Genomic DNA, 20384 nt, shown 5'->3' with positions numbered 1-20384 from the left:
GGTCCTGTGAATGGCAGGATGTTGAAGCACTATTTTGACTACTATCCATGTATGTAACTGAATCCTCCCTTGTACATACTCAGGTGTATATACTATTTTCTATTAGCATGTAGGAAATGTAGCTTCCCAAGTCTTGTAAGTTATCAGCAAAATGCAAATAAGTTCAGAGATCTACCGAGATGGGAAGAGCACAATTTTGAGATTTCAAGAAGGAAAACTCCAAGTTTTGGTAAAAGAAGTCAAGGGCCAAGGCATTCTGACCTGCTGTTCTTGGTCTTTCAAATGGAAAAACCATCCCCATGTGGAGCCACTGTTAGATACCTATACCAATAGGTTTCATATTTCATGATTGGCAAAGAAAGTTCCAAATATGCTCTGCTTTGGTGATGCAAAGATCCCATATTTTCAAGAGAAGGTGATATGTGTACATAGCTTGATGTTGACTCAATTTTGGATGGATGGTCCAACAGCCTAATCTGGATCATGCCATGTTTCAATTTTCCGTTGTAGAATAGAGAAAGAAGTATGTCCAAACTGTTTAATCTTGGCAGACCAGTAGTTAGGTAGAGAATTAAGGTTCCCAACTGCTTAATCTGGGGCCTTGGAAGTAATAAGGCTAGTCCTAGATAGAAAAATCAAAAGAAAAAGCCAAAAGAAAAGAAAAGGCACATGAGGGTCTGCAAGTCTAAGTGCACCCTCCATGAAGAAACAAAAAAAGCTAGGCAAGTAGATGGGTAGGTAGAGGGGGTTGCAGAAATGTCATTCCTTTCAATTGAATTTTGCTGGTCTAACATAAAGGAAACATCAGTGGATAGAGAAGTTCCTCTTCTCCATCATCTTGCAGCAATACATAGGAGCATGTCTAACTTCCTGATTCCCCCCCCTCACATTCATTGTTAACATCCCATTACCAACCATGTTCATGAAAGAAAGTCAAGGTCTTATGGTGGTTCTTGTTTCTTTGAAAGCCACATTTCTTGTGTAAAATTCTTTTCATTTTGATCTACTTCCTAAACTAAGTTGATTCCATATAAAACTTAGTGTTTCCCCTCCTCATCCACCTCTTCCACTCATATCAACCCCTAACTTCTACTATTTAACTCCCTATACCCCCTATTCCCCCTATTACTATGAAAATTATGCAAAAAACCCCAAAATACCTATGTATCCCCTTCCCCGAGCATTATAGCTCTAAGTTTGGTTCTAAATGGTTTAAGCGCTAAAACATTAGAGCGCGACCCAAAGAGCGCTCATACATTAATCCTGGGATTAATCCAAGATCCGCTTGGATTAATAACCTTAATCCGGCTTTGTTAATAAACCTGCGCATAATACATTTTTCCCGTAACACAGCTTGAAAACCCACTTTTCTAAAGTTTCCGCCGGGCGCGCATTTCACAAAAAACATTATTTTATTCTCCCGCCCGCTGCCGTATCGCCCTGACAACTTGATGACCCGTCGACCGTCGGATCTGGGCCTTCCCATTCGACAGCCCATATCCATATCAGGTCGGCCCTGACGACCGTAACTTACCTCCCGAGAAACTGTCAGAGGGTGACGTCAGGCCTCTGCCACACGTCACCCCCATATTTTCTCGGGTCGCCCTCTGACAATACTACTTCCGTATCCGGAGCGGTCCGAGAAAACCATTTACCGCCTACCGTTTACTGCTGACCAGTCGCGCTCACGTCACGTCCTCGTCACCGCCACGTCGTGCACACGTCATGCCACATCGCCGCCGCATCAGCGCCCCCGTCCGACAATGCTCCGACCTGTCCGCCACCTCACCAGTCCCCGTGGACCACTCACAGGCCGCCACGTCACTCGATGACGTCACGCTGATGTCACCCGACCCTGACCCCACCTGATGACGTCATGCTGACGTCATCCAAAAAAAGCGCCAATATTCCAAAAAGTCCATATTTTCGCCAAAAAACCGTGTTTTTGTCACTTTTGCCAAAACAGCTATTACTCTGCTTTGCATGCATTTTACGACCATTCTGTCGCCAACCTGCAGAAATCGCTACAAAGACCGTGGGCGCGTCCAATCTACCTGCATATGTAACCATTGCCGGCAATACACAAGGTATTTATCCAAATCATTCCCTCTGCGCCTGGTTTTGTCCATAATTCTCCAAAGATAGCTTAAAACGAGTGAAGAACACTGTACCTACCAGCAAATCCCAGTAACCAGTGCCTATTTTCAATTGTTGGGTCGAAATTCCTCTGCAGAACCTGCATTTAGCCAAATTTACCTAAATTCACAGTTAGTTCGCGCATTCGTGAACTTAAAGACCCGAGCTCCACTTATTCACCGAGGAAAGAGTTTACCAGTCCTGGCATTTGCTCTATCAATTCTCTGTGCAGTATTTCAATTTCTTCACTACCATTTACCCTCTGTTCCTCTGCAATTCGCCTCTCTGTTCCAGTGATACCCCTCTGTGTTGCTCTGTTCAGTGACACTAGTTCACGTACAAATCAGAGTCCTAATTAGCCATGGAGACACCAATAGCATTAAATATAGCACCTCTGAATGCCCCACAGAGAGAGTTAGAATGGAAGGCTCTAGGTGATAAAGATTATTAGATGACAGATTCATTTCCAATAAATTCCAAATTTAACATCCATATGCTGAATGAGTTAAAGGCCCAACACCTCAGTGGAGCTGATATTTTGGGGATTTGGGACTCCAATTTGCCCATTTTTAACCTTCCTCAAGTCAATTCCCTTCCAGACTTGATCCATAGATGCTGTGAATGCTATGATCCATGCCGGAGAGCTATTCTTAGTCCCACAGGCTCAGTCTTGTTCCATATTACCCCTGAGGCCATAAATGAGATGCTGCACTTTCACACTGCAAGACCATTGACTCCTCTCTCCATGTTGGACTTATTAAAGAAGGGGGGAAATATGTCCAGTGCCCAAATCATCAAGATTAATCAGTTATTTATTCAGCCAAGCTCTGAAGCTGTAAGAACACCTCCTATTGGAAATCCATATCTCAATGACTTGGGCAAAATGCTTGCAGATTTGATCAGCTATGTCCTGGGCTACAAGGGACTTGACGATGTTGATGACACCATTATGGCCATGCTGTCCATATTTTCTCCTGGGAAGCCTCCTGCTGTGCACTATGAATATGATGAATACATTGCAAACAAGATTCATGAGCAACTGATGAATCTAGAAAGGGAGAAGGTGTTTAGATACACCTCATACATATATCATCTGTTCTTATTTTATCAACCTAACAGTTTCCCTATTCCTCTCAAGAAACTTGATGCCCAGGGAAATCCAAGGTCAGTTGTGTTTGGACTTCAGTTTTTCATCACACCTCTTGCTCACCATACACATACTGTGAATTCATAGACCTTTTCATTCATCCAGCTTTGACCTTGTTATATGGTGTTCCTCCTCCAAGATTGACCGATGAAATGCAAAGAATTCTCCATCTCTCTAAGACCTACAATATTGGTGATTGGTACTTTTACCAACACCATACAATAATCAAAATATATGGCTATGAGTTGGACCCTTATAGGCTGCCAAGATATGTCCCTATGAGACTATTTGCCTTGGAGTATTTCAGGCAGTTTGGAAATGCAGACCAAATCCATTTCCATAATAAAAACAAGAAAGTTCAACTAAAAGTCAGGAACCAGCTAGGCCCTTTTCTTTACAACATAAGGGAGGAGGGATGGAAGGAAGCAGATGGCATGCTAGTGGCCCTCCGATTGGAAACCAGTTTTCGCTGGGTACCTTATGACCCTAATCATTTCATTTCTCTCAGGAGGGTAAAACATAAATTGGGTGGCTATGCACACATTAGATTGCCTCATATTGAGAAATATGCCAATCTACTAAGTTGGAAAGAGGGCACCCTAGAAGAGGCAATTACTAGAGAGAAAATGATACAAAGAGAGGCAAAGAATATTGAAAAAGAGGCTGACTTGGAAACTTGTGGACAGGTTTCCTCTTCATATCAAAGGCAACTTGGAGCAGCTGCTTCTTCTTCTACAGCACATCAGCGAGCAGCTAAAGCTACTTATCAGGCTTCCAGCAAAGGCAAAGAGAAACAGATGGAGCCAAAACAGCCACCTCATGCAGAAGTACAACAACAAGAAGAACAACAAAAACAGGAGCAGCCAGTGCAGCAAGAACAAACAACTGAAGCCCCAATATCCACTGGGCAGCAGGCACAAGAAACTATGCCTCCTAGGCAGGAAACGACAATGGAGGCCTCGGTCCTCCAAACCCCACAAAATGAAGACAGAAATCGGAAGAGGGATAGAGGGCAGGAGACTCCCCTCACCACATCCACAACTCAAGCGGAGAAAAGACAGAGGCTAAATCCCCTTTCAGAAGAAGAAATGCCTATAGGGCGATCTTTGGGCATGGGCCCACCAAGCATGGAAGCATCTGCAAGTTCCTTTCAGCAGGAACATGAAAGGACAGTTGGAGGAGAAGTCAGCTCCTCAAGCCACCAAAGGGGAGCTGAAACAGGCATCAAAAAACAATTTATTGATATCAAAAAGAGGAATGAGCCACTCAAGATACAACTCTACAATCACTTGTTGAAAATGGCTCCCACAAACCAACAGAGGTTGATGTCTGCATATGATGTACATGAGGGCAAAATGATAATGAGTCATTTCATGCCAACCATGCTGCAGCCGCAGTCAGCTGCAGACTACATAAGGACCAACCTTGAGGTCCTTGCAAAAGACATCCACCCTATGGATCAGATTGAATTGCACAAGCAAATGGGTGAGATGGTATATGCTACCCTTGCAGACAAAACATTGGTAAATTATAGGCTGGAAAATATCCTAAACAACACAGCTGCCCAACTTGAGTTGGAGAAAGCATCCTCCCAGGCAAAAGACAACCGAATTAAAGCGCTGGAGGATATCATCATAGAGCTTGGGCATGATCCCAAGGACACCAAGGCTATACAAGCGTTGTTGAAATTAAGAGATGCAGACATGGCAGTATTAAGAAAAATGATCAAGATCCCAGCAACTCTTCATCCTCAGATAGAAGAGGTTGCCCAGCTAAGGCATGACCAAGATGCAGCAGCTATGCTGGTATCATTATACAAACAGCTGATCCAGACACAGGAGAAATTGGGAGAGTCAGAGGCTGCGCTGCAGGCAGCCCTGCAACAGAAGGAAGGAGGCCAAACATCACATCCCCCTCCACAAATAATCAACCTTGAGGAATCTCCTCAAACTACTGCTCCTCCTACAGAGCAGACAGCTCAAACAGCGCCATCTACATTAGCACCAGCACCAACAACAGAGCAGGCTCCAAGCCTTGATATGCAGAAGCTGAAGAATGAAATTCAGGCCTTAGAAGCCCAAATGGCAGAGTTAAATGAAGCCAGGGAGAATTTAGCTAAGCTGAATGAAAAATATGACAAGTCAAAGCAAAGCATAGCTGAAAAGGGAAGAGAAGTGAAGGCTCTCAAAGAGAAGATAAAGGAGCTGGAGAAAGAGCTCACCCTTGACAAAGTGGTGGTTGAGCTCAAGACAGTTTTATGGGCCAACATTGGCCAATCAATCACAGATCAGTGGCAGTATATAGAGACCATTCATGAGCAAATCGAGCTCATAGCCAAGGCACACAGGGAATTCCAAAGGGCAAGGGCATCTCTAGGCAATATGCCTGAGATAGCCAATAGAATGATCAACATGCTAAATAACCACACAGGTCCTCAGCTGGCAGCAATTGGGATCCCCAGTAGAACTGAAACCATCCTGCTGATAAAGAGGGTCCTTACATTAAGAAGCCTGGTACAAACACTGGAAAGAAGAAGCCAGGACATGCAGACAGAAGTAAACAAATTCATGGACAAGTTTGCAGCATTACAAAGCAGAGGTCTTCCTGGCTTACTGAACAGCGCAGGAAGATTACTTTCACATGAGAACTATGCTAAAAGGGTCAATACGTTTGCTACCAATCAGATCACTGTAAGACCAAGTACTTCAGAAGAAACAGGGCCAGCATCTGGGCAAAGTCTCTATAACAGAGTAGAGAACTTATTTTTCATTATGAATGAGATCAAACATTTGTTTGAAGTGCCTCCAAACTTCTACAAATATACAGAGGCAGATGAGACCTTAGATGCAATTTTGAGACATCAATTGCCCACACAGGAATGGTGGACCAAAATGATACAGTTGATACTGTGAACAAGAGCCTCTCATCAAGTTTTTTCATCAAAAAACATAAGTTATCATATACAGGAAAATTTGATGCATTCAGTATGTATGGAGAAGAGTGGACTGAGCCAACTCAGCAGAAAGATTCGGCCACTAAAGCAATACTGACAGCTGCAAATGACAGGGCCGAGAAAGCTACAGCATGACAAAGCCATAAAGACACATCATTCAGCATTTATGCAGAACGCTCAACCGACTCAGTGGCCTCCAAAGGTCAAAAAGACTTCTGACAACATTAAAGAGCACTCATTTTGTATTTAGAGCAGTAATAACTTCCTTATCTACTATTCTGTAAAGTTGGTGAGCGTATTTATTTCTCAAGTGACTCAGCGGTTCAGATATTTTATGAAACCGATTGTATATATTCCCCCTCGCATAAGCATGCAGGGGTTGTTGATTTTCTCTATCAGGAGATACTATACTGTAAATGTTCAGAGTTTTAATGTAAAAAGCTGATGGAATTTCCAAATTTCTGTGTTGTCTGATGTGTTTTGGGTGCTTGCTGAATGCTACAGGATTCCTGCGTATTCTCATGAAACAATAAGTTTTTCTTTAACCTGTTCGTTATATTTGTTATTCTCTTCTTAAATCCATTCATGTCTCTGTGTTTCACAAATTTTTAATGGCAAAGAAAAAGAATAGTATCAGGATTTATTCATAGAATACCCTGAACTCAATCTAATCTATTATGTATGTTTTCCTCAGTTATAGTTATAAGAGTGTAATTCTTAATTGTTGCACTTTCAAACTATACCTTTCACAGTGATTATTGTTCAGGAATTCAAACCTTCTCCTGGTCAATATATCTCTCTCTCACACCATCAACTTAGTGGAAATTTCTTAATTGCCTTCCACTGGTTACACACACTTCATCATTATAGTTTCAAGTTTGTCTCATGAAATATTTAAATGGCCCTGTTGTTTCAATAACCACACTCAACAAATTCAAACAACCTGCAACTGCAGACTCCATTGCCCAATGGTCTAAAACTGCCTGAAAATATCACCTTAGGTACTGAAAGACATCATTCAACCAAAGTTTTAAAACAAACCCTCACCTCATATCTAGCCTAAGATTCTTAAGAACAAAGTTAAACAGTCAAAGAGAGAGCCCTCTTTGATTACAGGTTGGCTAGAAACCTGTGATCCAAAGCTTGGTTAGTGGTTACCCCGGCCGTATTCCCTTTGGAGTCATAGGGAACAACCTGGGTGTTAACAGAACTGAAACGAAGAAAAACAAAAAGGTAAAGATCCTTCACTTCAAAATTTGCTGCACTTTCCTTGTCACTGTCATAGCTAATATGCATCAGCTGAACATTGTATTCGAGCTGCTGAAAGTGAACTTCTTCCTCCCACAAAATAGCTATTGATTTGTCTGCAAGATTAGCTTCTGTTTGGAGAACATAATCATCATCATACTGATCAAACTGAGGCAAATCATCAGTATAAAAGACATCATCAAGCATACATCAACAGATCTCTCTCCTCCAAGATGATCTACAAAACAATCATTATCAGATCTATGACAACTAGGATAAGAAAGAAGATGTTTTGGATCAGCAACTTCTTCCTCTTCAATCAGAAAGCCATGGGCTTGAACATTATACTCATTTCTTGTGATGATCCTTTGCATCATCTCTTCCACTGCACTTGCCAAAATGTCAAGCCTTACCTCTAGAGATCTTGATTCCTCCAGATCTATGTTTTTCATTTCTTCTTCCTTCAACTTTGCCCTTCAGATCAACAAATGTGCCTCTACATCTACTGCACTATTCTGCATCTCTTCAAGTGTTGCAAGATTCCTTTCTCTCAGTCGAAACTCCATTTCAAGATCAAAGGCACCCGAGTAGTACAAGAGGGCAGATCCAAGAGGAGGTCTTATATGAACTGGCATCGAATAATAAACTCGGTTAAATCTGGAAGAAAATTGTTGTACTGTCTCCCCTGGCAATCTTTTCCGCTGGCTATACTCTTTTATAATCAAGAAAGGGTTCTGTCTGACCACCCACCTATCAAGGAAAACTTTGACGAACTGCTGGAAATCTGAGATGCTCGCATCAGGTAGGGTTTTGAACCAACTCTTGACTTTGCCTTGCAAAGAAAGAGCAAAAAGCCTAATACTAACATCTTCTTCATCAACTTCAAAAAGATCAAGAAAAGACTCAAAATTCAATACATGTCTCTCAGCAGTGATGTTGTCGCATTCACCATCAAATCTTGGTAGATATAGGTCATGATTTTTAGGGAAAGCGTGGGATATAGGAGGTAAAATCAGAGGCTTGTATTGATCTGGAGTTTTACAAGGTAGTGGGGTATGTACAGAAGCTGTAGAATCAGTCTTGGTCTCTTGAGGCTCATCATTTTGAATACGGTTATCACAAGCTTCAGAAAAATGATCTTGATCAAGCTCAAAGGCATGCAAATCTTTGGTATTTACAATCTTCAAAGGGAAGGAATCAAATGCAGGCCAAGGATCTTTTCTCAAATACAATATACTTTGCAAAGCCTTCTTGAAATTCTTAGGAAAGGAGAAGAAATAATTTATAATAAAGAAAAAAATGTCTTGGATGAAATTCCAACTTGAATACCTGATCTTTCCATATTGTCCTTTCATGTTTTTTCTGGTCAGGTTCATCCTCCAATCAATTCCTTGGATCTGATCTTGAAAATGATTTGGAATCGCCAGGTGAATGATTTCAACCTTGTTGTGTCTAATCATTGTCCACCATCAACAATCAGATCTGAACTTGATACATGTTACTGGGGCAATTTACAGGTTGGATATTTCATTCATAAGACTAGACCGGAGATTGACTGAAGTAGCTTTTATCTACTTCTACTAATGCAAAGCAAAAGTGTTTCGAAGGCTACCTGGCTAACCTTCAGACTCCGTCTGTAATTCATAAAACGAAGACTACCAACAAACAAACAATTTCTTCCCCAGTATGGTTGCTACTATGTTAGTGCCTAAATCTACCTCAGGCTGAAAAGGTAGGATCCAGGGCCAACATCAAACCACGCTCAGCCTGGTAGCTAGCCCTACCAGGTCAAGAGAGGGCTCTCTCCGGGTCAATATTAGTAGATTATGATCAATGAGGGCTTGAGATGAATGATAGAAATACTGATCTTAGGCTAGGTATAAGTGCAAGAGAGTTTGATTTAATAAAATGATGTTTTGTTGGCTCAGATGAAAAGATAGATTTTGGGTGCGGGGATTGAGGCTCAGTCCTGCAGAGATCTCAGTGGGGCAAGGTAGGCAATTGTTTTTGGCACTTAAAATTGAATTTGATGGAGGGATTAGATAGGTGAGGAGTTGAAGAGTGAAAGAGAAACCATGGATCCTCTCCAAACAGCTGAAAACATCAAGAAACTAAAGCAAACCTCAAGTAGAGCACTGCAATTTCAATGGATTCTACTTACACTCTTGTTTGTTTAGTTAAGAAGAAAAAATATAGAGAATGGCATACATAACACATAAGAAAATTCAAAATTACAAAAGAAAAAACTGTACCAAGACAAATTGCTACATGGATCCCAAAGAGTGCTGCAAACCCTGGTCTCAATTCCTTAGCCAAAATGCTGATATGAGTGTACAATGAAGCTCAAGGCTTTCTCAAAAGTCCAACCATGCTAATGAATGAAAAACAACATAATATAGACAACCATAGCTCATCGTTGCCTATAGGGGTCGAGCTCACATGTTTAGGAGCTATTTCAACTAATTCTAAACTGAGAACTAGAAATTAGGCAACAGAACGACATGCTTCTAGAAACAAGGGAACTGATTCATTCAGTTTCAAACAACTTTTAAATTGATGAATCTACATCTACAAGTGAAAATTTAACATATTTACATCATGATCCATCAATGTACATTAAATTACATCACAAATTTTCCATTAGGAAAGTGAAAAAGTCAAACTGGCCAAAGTTGGGTGAAAAACAGAGCAATACTTGGTCAAACTGGCAATTTTTCCTCTATGCGTCGCGCCTGATTCTCTATGCATAGCGCCTGTTTGGACCCACTTTTGGAGGGCTTCTTGGTGTCCAAATTAGATTTAGGATAGCTCGTTGGCAAGGTTATTGAGTCTACTTTCCAACCCAACTGGAATGTTTCAATTTGGAGTTCATTTGACCTGTCAAAAATCAAATCTCCCAAGACTGGTCAAAATGTGTAAAATGAGACTACCTAAAGGCAGAGTGATGTTGCAGTCAACTTTGGAAGGTCTTCCTCAACTCCAAATTGAGCTCATGATAGCTCATTGGAAATTTCCTTATGTCTAATTATCACTTGACTCATCAAGCAAGTCATTAGGCCAACCAAGCTAGGACAAATATTGATCTTTCCAAGATCACTTCAAAGGTACATCAATTCTCCTGAGGCAACTGTATTTTTGACATTTCTCTGAAACCATGACACTTGTGTAAAAAGTGAAGGAGGTTTTTCTTACTTGGCCTATTTTGGACAAAAACCTCTCTCAGGGTTCCAAAATTCATCTTTTGTTTCTCAAAAACATCATTTGAGTAAAACCTATCCCGATGTGTGGAACAGGGGATATGTCGAAATGAAGTGAAAAGAAGGGGATAAAGGGCTTCTAAATTCTTGAGAAAATTTTGAGCAGTAGGGAGGGATATTAGAAAGTAGGGGAAATTATAACTTCAAATATTGAGTGAGGGGAAGGGGTCCAAAAGGGCAAAACACAGGCCCAGTCTAGAAAATTGTCAAGTTGTAGCAAGAAACTAGGGTTTGTGCAAAAATGAGGAATTTGGGGGATCTCAGTGATGGGAAGTGTTTAATAAGGTACATTAAGGATAGGGGAAGGTGTATGAACATCAGGATACAAGTTTTGCTGATGATTTGACCATCCAAGAGAAATGAACCTTCAAAACCCTAGGAGAGGGAAATGAACCTTACCTAGGCACAACTGAAGCATGAACAAGGTGTAAAATGACCCAGTGGAACTTGACATGATGATGAAAACCTTCTAAATGATGGTACACTCAGCTGAATGGTGACATGGACCGAAATTTTGACAACTTTGAAAGGAGTGAAAGAAAACCCTAGACCTAATACCTAGTGACCAAATTTTACTTGAAGACTCACTGAAATGACAAAATTTGACCTTGACACCTTAAAATCACTTTGTAAGATCATGTTTGATCACTAGAGGAAGGCTGCAAAGACTAAAACTAACACCTGGTAGGGCTAGCTACCAGGCTAAGCTTGGTTTGTGGTTACCCTGGCTTGCTTCCCTTCAGCCTGAGGCTCAATCCAGGTGATAACATATACCATGATGTAAATAGATATTTATCTTAGGTGGAAAAGTGGCAAATGCATGACTGACGATGAATATTAATGATTGTCGGTAAAGTGATTAGACAAAAATGATATAATGTATATAACATATATGTTACCATGGATGTTGGCTATTAGAAATGTTGTTCAAATGGGAAATTTTCCTTTAGAAACAAATCCATAGGTGGTAATAGGATAAAGAGTATTTGGCAATGTAACATAATACTTCAATACCACAAGCAAAGCCACTTCTACCAGCATGCATTCATAGCCTCGACAGGGTTGCTTTTTAACCCCACAAATGAGCAAAAGTCCTCCTTTTAGTATTTAGATGATTCTTGTTTTCTTGCTATAAAGAGACCACTATGTTGGCATGGTAACCAAATAATCATAGTGCCATTCACCAGGATATAACTGATCTGAATTGGATCCTAGAACACTCTCTAAGTTTTCATGGACTCTTAAAATCATGCCAAAGTTTCAAAGTCTTATAAAGGTCAAGCTTATCATAGATATCCTCGTGACAATGGCAATTTGTGATCAGTGCAGAGCAACGAGGACCCTCGGTCAGGCGCGTAGACGGTTGGCCCATGGTAACGTGCACTGGTGCAAATTAGAAAAGCTAGAGTTTAATTCAAGAAACGGGGGCAGTTTCTGATATCGCAGGGAAAACCCCTCAAAGAAGGATAAGCCCCGAGCGCCAGGACCCGAAAATGTTATCAAATGTGGAAAAGTAATTAATTTGGTTCTGACAAAGCAGGATTCCACAAAACTGGCAGAATATCAGAAGGGCTCGAGGCGGTAAGCGGTTTCAACTGAGTCCCACCCAATGCGACACATCAGTTGTCACGCGTCCGATGGAAGAGAGAGAAAACCACTCACATCGGACGGGTAAACGTCATGTTACTTATCTGCCTGATATGAGCGATGACCATTGGATCTGGAGGCCCTAGATCGATGAAGGATATGTGATCTGATGGATGACCAGATCAATGGGTAAACATGTAGAGCTATATAATATTTGAAGTCCGATATGGACGATGCATTGGCGTAGATTCGTATTTTGCAGGCAATCTTGGAGTGAACGGAAATAACGACCGTTCAAACATTTCCAGTGAACCTGACACACTCATCCATTACAGAATTGGTGGACACCTCCCTGTGAGGCGTTATATAGTGATGATTATGCCGAACAGAGGGATTCAAACGGATAGAGGCAGGGAAACTAGAAAGATGAGAAGAAAAAACGAATAGTGAGGAAGCCGATGGCTTTAAAGCCATGAACTGATAGAGATAGAGCAGGCAAGAAAACAGAAAGAAAGCATAAGAGAGAGTTAGTAAAAAATCTAAGAGTAGAAAGAAGGAGCCGAGCTGACCTGCAGAAGCAAAGGCAACATCGAGCCAGATAGAGCCAGAGAGAGTCAGGGAGTCCGTGTACTCCATAGAAGGCTTGAGAGGTTCAAGCAAACTCCTCTGTATATGCCTGTCATGTATGAGTCTCAGATTGGACTCATACTACTGTGACCAATAGATGTCAAGTTTCAGCAAGTAGAGTCTATGTACTCCAGAGACTTGGGGGATCCAAGTACAGTCTTGTTGATTCATATCTGCTGAGTGAGACTCAAATTGAGCTCACTGTTGTAAAAACTCTGCTTTTGAAAACATAATAGAGAGGCCACCACTGAAGGCTGGATTGGGACACGTAGCCCAGGAGTATTGGGTGAATTCCTTATTAAACTTGTTGAGTTACATGTGTTGCCTATAATGTTTTCTCTAACTGCTTCATAACATAAAATAACATAGGCACATCCATGCACATGAGTCTGTAATACCTTAATTGTTTGTCTTAGATCAATTTCAAATCAAGTGGTATTAGAGCTCTAGGTTGCTAAGGTTAGACAAGCTTGTGCTGGATTTTTTTTTGTTAAATGCTAACTAGATCAAAGCTTAAATTAGGAGAAGGAGAGTTGGTTGAAACTAACCCAGAAATTGGCAGAAGAAAGTCCCTTGGAATCAGACCCTCATTTCATGGATAGTTTCATAACCATGAGAGCCATGGTAGAGGAAATGTATAGAGAATTTAAGAAAGGTAGAGAAGAAGATTCATCAAACTCCAAACGAGATAAAGGAGCAGAAGAATCTCTCCTTCATGACCATTCTAAAGGCAGGGGGAAAGATGAAAAGCTTCCCACACCTTCCAATAGCCCTGAAAATAAAAAGAACACATCTTTGATTAACTTAGATGTTAAATTTGATTTGTCGATATATGATGGAGAGTTGAATGTAGAGAAGCTGGATAATTGTATTAGACAAATTACTGTGTATTGTAGGGTGCAAGGCATTGATTTAGACAGTAGTAAGGTTCAACTAGCGAGCCTACGCCTGGGAGGCACTACCTTGGTATGGTGGGAAGTCAGGAAACAAGCTGACATGAAGAAGCATGGTAAAATTCTCTCTGTCTGGAGTGAATTTGTTTCTACAATTAAAAAATAGTTCTACCCACTAGCTTATATGCATCAATCCATGATGAGTTGGCAAACTCTTCCATAATTGAAAGGGCAAAGTGTAAAAAGTTACACCCAAGAATTTAGGAAAAGAGTTTTGATTCTAGGAATTTCTTTAGACTCACCTTAAACTTTGTTGAAGTATATAGGTGGTCTACATAGCTATCTAAAGTATACCATTCTCATGTTTAATCCCACTAGTATATATGAGGTATCTATTCAGGCTACACATCTAGAGGATAGATGTAAGAATGTGAACCCAGAAGTTGGGGGATCATCAAAACCCACTGCAAGCAAGAATAAGGAAAAGAGAAAGCAGAAATGGAAAGAGAGGAAGGAAAATGCTGCACAAAAGACCAAACCTTCATGCACTCATTGCAAGAAGGATGGGCATGATGATGAACACTGCTAGATTCTGCTTCCGGAGCTGAAACCCAAGAAGTACGATGGCAAAAAGAGGAAGACTGTTGCATCTATTAAAAAAAATTTGGGGTCAGACTCAGGGGATGAAACAACAATCACAACCATGGGTATAAAAGGTAAAAATTCTAAAGCATCTACTAGTAATTCTGCACAATCTACTGATAATGAAGAAAATGAGAGGAAAAGACATGAGCTTTTTCATATTAGAGTTATTTCCAAGCATCAAAAGATTGATACTTTGTTTTATAGTAGCTCACAAGTAAATTTAATTTTTGAAGCGATTGTAAAGAAGTTGGGATTACTAACCACACCTCACAAGAAACCATATCCATTAGGTTGGTTATGTGATAAAGCAAAGCTACAAGTGAGTAGACAATGTAAACTTAGATTTTCTTTTGGGTCAGCATTTGTAGATGTGGTTGAGTTAAATATTGTTCCCTTGGATATATGTAGAATTGTTTTAGGAATTCCTTACCTGTATGATAGAAAAGCTAATTTCTATAGGGCAAAAACAAGTATCAGCTCGTTAATGATGGAATTGAATATATTTTAAAAGCTCATAAACTCAGGGCAGATGAAAAGAATTGTAAATTCATGCAAACAATTTTTACTAATGGTTGTAAAGGAAAAGAAACCTGATAAAACCAATGTATTTGAGGGTTGTAATGCTAAACAACAAGCTGATTTAGAAAAAGCTGTTTCAAAATATGATATACTATTTCAAGAACCTAAAGGTTTGCCACCCAAAAAGGAAATAGTACATGATATTAATTTGCAGCAAGATGCTCCGTTGCCTAACATTGGAATGTACAGATTGTCCGCTTTAGAGAATGCAGAAATCAAGAAGCAAGTATAGGAGCTACTCGAGAAAGGTTTCATACGACCTAGCACATAACCATGTGGGTCTCCAATTGTCTTAGTGAGAAAGAAAAATGGCTCATGGAGAATGTGCATTGATTACTGAGCACTGAATAATATAACGATAAAAAATCGTTATCCCCTTCCTCGCATAGATGATCTACTAGATCAATTGAAAGAAGTTGTTTACTTTTCCAAGTTGGACTTGCATAGTGGCTACCATCAGGTCAGCGTTGCAAAGCAAGATGCATGGAAGTCTGCTTTCAAAACAAAGCAGGGATTGTATGAGTGGTTGGTGATGCCTTTCGGCTTAACTAATGCTCCTGCTACTTTCATGAGAATAATGAATGATGTACTCAGACTTTTTATTGATGATTTTGTCATTGTATATTTAGATGAAATTCTTATATTTAGTAAAACATGGGAAGAACACTTGAAACATGTAAAGCAGACTCTAGATGTTTTGAGAAAAGAGAATCTTTATGTTAAGCTCTCAAAATGTGAATTTGGCAAAACATTTTTGAATTATTTGGGTCCTATTGTAGGGGGTGGTGAATTGAAGATAAATCCCTCTAAGGTTGCAGACATTGTAAACTGGCCTAAACCCAAATCTGCTACTGAAGTTAGAAGCTTCCTAGGAGTAGCACAGTATTGGAGAAAGTTTATTTCTAACTTTTCCTTGATTTCAGCTACCTTACATGCTTTAACAAGATTGAACAAGGTGTTTCCGTGGGGAGGAAAATAGCAGAAAGCCTTCGACACTTTAAAAGAAATATTAGTACAACAGCAGTACTAGCATTGCTTGATCTTCAAAGACCATTCGAGATTGAAATCGATGCCAATGACTATGCCATGGGAGCTGTGTTGACGCATCATGGTAAACCCACATGTTATCATTCTAAGACATTTAATTCCGCAGTAGTTAATTATCCCACATATGATAAAGAATTGTATGCATTAGTACAGAGTGTGAAAAAGTGGAAACATTATCTAATGGGCAAAGAGACAGTTATACATACTGATCATCAAACAATTCAATATTTACACTCACAAACTAAGTTGCAGAAATCAAGACACTATAGGTGGATGAGTTTTCTACAACAGTTTCATCTTGTCATCAGATATAAAAAGGGCATACACAATAAAGTTGTGGATATGTTGTCGAGACCAATCATAAATGCATCCACTATACCTAAGCATAATTCGGTATTGCATGAAAGCTACACTGAATAGTATGCTCAAGATATAGATTTTAAAGATGTATATGCAACTTTAAGTCATGGAAAACAAGTAGAAGAATTGGATTATCATGTTAAGGACCAACTCTTGTATCATTTTGGAAAGTTATGCATTCCACAAACTGAAAGAGTAAAGATAATTCGAGAAGCACACACTTCTGTAATATCAGGTCACTTTGGGGTAAGTAAAACAGTTGCACAACTACAAAGATTTTGTTATTGGCCAAAAATGCATGAAACAATTTCTAGATATGTAAGAGGGTGTACCATGTGTGCTAGAAGCAAGCCCATCAATAGAAAACTAGGCTTGTACACTACACTACCAGTTCCTTCTCATCCATGGGAAAGTGTTTCCATGGACTTTGTTGGGGGACTGCCTAAATCTAGAAAAGGTCATGACTATTTATATGTTATTGTGGATAGGTTCAACAAAATGTGTATTTTAATACCTTGTAACAAACATATTACAACTGATCAAACAACAAAGTTGTTCTTTTAGCATGTATGGGTTCATTTTGGATTACCCACTTACATTGTATATGATTGAGATTCCCAAATTTTTGGGAAATTTTGGTTGGGTCTGTGGGAATTGATGGACACCAGACTAAAGAAGAGAACAACCTTTCATCCACAAACAGATGGCCAAACTGAAGTGGTCAACAGGACAGTGATCCAGTTGCTCAGAGGCTATTGTAGCAAGCATCCCAAGTTTTGGGATGAACACCTATGCTATGTGCAACATGCTTACAACTGAGCTAAACATTCTTGTACACAGAGATCTCCTTTTGAGACATGTTTTGGTTTCACACCAAGGTCTCCCCTGGATTTCGTCTTTGGTAAAGACATAGTGGTTGATAGACACAGTGAAGTGGAAAGGCAACCAAGTTCATTGAACAAATCTAAGAGATTCACCCAGAAATATAGGAATAGCTAGAAAAGACCCAAGCCAAGTACAAGGCAAGGCATGATAAGCATCGAATTGAGCATAGTTTCCAACTTGGTGATCAAGTCTGGCTATATATCAGCAAAGACAGAATGCAAGGTGAAGGTAAGAAGTTGAAGTCAATAAGGTATGGACCTTTCAGGATACTTGAGAAAATTGGTGAAAATGCTTTTCGTCTTGATTTGCCAGCTTACATGCACATCTATTCAGTTGTTAATGCAGAAAGCTTGAGACTATTTGAACCTTCATTGATTGAAGATCTCGAAGAGTAGAGTTAATTGCCTTCTATTGATGATCTATTGCCTGAATATCTCAATGAATTGTAGGAAGATATAGTTCTAGACAGGAAGGTAATGAGAACGCGCTGAAAAGCTTTTTTAGTGGGAAGGTCGTGATCCAAATTGGATCCTAGAACACTCTCTAAGTTTTCATGAACTCTTAAAATCATGCCAAAGTTTCAAAGTCCTATAAAGGTCAAGCTTAGCAGAGATATCCTCGTGACAATGGGAATTTGTGATCAGTGCAGAGCAACGAGGACCCTCGGTCAAACGCGTAGATCATTAGCCCATGGTATCCCGTGCTGGCGTAAATTGGCAAACCAGAGGTTAATTCAAGAAACAGGGGCAGTTTCTGATATGCGATTAGTGACAAGTCGATAATCACATATCGTAGGGAAAACCCCTCAAAGAAGGATAAACCCCGAGCGCTCGGACTCGAAAATTTTATTAAATGTGGAAAAGTAATTAATTCGGTTCCTACAAAGCGGGATTCCACAAAACCGGTAGAATATTGGAAGGGCTCGAGGTGGTAAGCGGTTTCAACCGAGTCCCGCCTGATGCCACACATCAACTGCCACGTGTCCGGTAGAAGAGAGAGAAAACCACTCACATCGGACAGGCAAACATCATGTTACTTATCTGCCCGATATGAGTGATGACCATTGGATCTGGTGGCCCCAGAGCGACGGCGGAGATGCGATCCGATGGATGACCAAATTTGACGAGGTAAATAGGGAGAGTTATATAAGATTTGAAGTCCAATATGGACGATGTGTTGGAGGAGAATCGTATTTCACGGGCAATCTTGGAGTGAATGGAAGTAATGACCGTTCAAACATTTCCAGTGAACCTCACACACTCATCTGTTACAGAATTGGTGGCCACCTCCCTGTGAGTTTTTATACAGTGATTTTTATGCCATACAAAAGGATTTAGATGGACAGAGGCAGGGAAACTAGAAAGCCGAGAAGCGGAAACAAACAGTCAGGAAGCTGATGGCTTTAAAGCCATGAACTGATAGAGGCAGAGCAGGTAAGAAACCAGAAAGCAAGTAGAAGAGAGAGTTAGTAAAAAAGCTAAGGGTAGAAATAAAGAGCCGAGCTAACCTGCAAAACAAAGGCAGCATCGAGCCAGACAGAGCCAAAGAGAGTCAGAGAGTCTGTGTACTCCAAAGAAGGCTTGAGAGGTTCAAGCAAAATCGTCTATACATGCCTGTCAAGTATGAGTCTCAGATTTGGCTCATACTACTGTGACCAATAGAGGTCAAGTTTCAGTAAGTAGATTCTATGTACTCCAGAGACTTGGGGGATCCAAGTACAGTATTGTTGATTCGTATTTACTGAGTGAGGCTCAAATTGAGCTCACTGTTGTAAAAACTCTTCTTTTGAAAACATAATAGAGAGGCCACCACTGAAGGCTGGACCAGGTGATGTAGCCCATGAGTATTGGATGAACTCCTTATTAAACTTGTTGTGTTACATGTTTTCCTATTATATTTTCTCTAACTGCTTCAGTGTCTATGTATTTTGCAATCTTATCGATCTGTTGCATAAAATAACATAGTCACATCCATGCACATGAGTTTGTAATACCTTAATTGTTTGTCTTAAATCAATTTCAGATCAATAACAAAGTGATTAGGCTGACACGTGATGAGACCCCCTGTCCTTCTAACAGTTTTAATTATCAAGAAGGTCATTACCTTGGTGTGGTGGCCATAATGGAATGTCACTCATTACATCCTTATGACCATCATAGGCTGCCTCCTACTTAGACCCCCTATCCTCTTTAAGACAATGCTTGTTAGATTTTCATATTTTTATATTTTGATGCTTTTTTTGTAAAGAGAGGGAGGCTCATTTACTCCTTAAGAGTCATGGATGGTGTAAGAAGTAAAAAAAATTCCAATGAAAGTTATGCTTTTACCCCCATATCATCATATCAATGGGATTTATCCATTTGAAAGTGTAAAAGATAAACTAACGTGGTATTAGAATAATAAATCATTTTATGATGTGTTTAAAGAGAAGATATTCAGCTCGTCGTTATATAGATGAACCAAGTCAGTTCCAGAATAAAGATAACCATCAAAGGTTTTACTAGTCATAATGGTATTAATATTACTGTTTTTCCTTTTTCTCAGGTACAAATTCCAAATCCAAATAGATGAGTTTTATTCTAAACATAAAAGAGAAAGAAAAATGGCAAAAAGAATGACCCGCAATGAAATAGCAAAGAGAATTCACAGTTATTCCAAATCCAAATAGATGAGTTTTATTCTAAACATAAAAGAGAAAGAAAAATGGCAAAAAGAATGACCCGCAATGAAATAGCAAAGAGAATTCACAGTTATTCATTCTACCGATTTAAACAAAAAATACACAAAAAGGAAAATCAGGGATGTTCAATTGATTGAGCAACAATCGTTCAGTTGATTGAACAACATACACTCAAAAAGTGCTTTTCAATTGATTGAACAACAATTGTTCAATCGATTGAACAACAACACAAAAACACAAAAAGTGTTGTTCAATTGATTGAACAGTAATCGTTCAATCGATTGAACAAAATCATAGAAACACAAAAGTGTTGTTCAATTGATTGAGCCACAGTCGTTCA

The sequence above is a fragment of the Pinus tabuliformis genome, chromosome 1_2 (assembly GCF_031772625.1).
Source record: "Pinus tabuliformis cultivar Carrire ecotype Pingquan chromosome 1_2, CPIR1, whole genome shotgun sequence".
NCBI classification, from domain to species: Eukaryota; Viridiplantae; Streptophyta; class Pinopsida; order Pinales; family Pinaceae; genus Pinus; species Pinus tabuliformis.
This window is presented reverse-complemented; position numbering follows the sequence as displayed.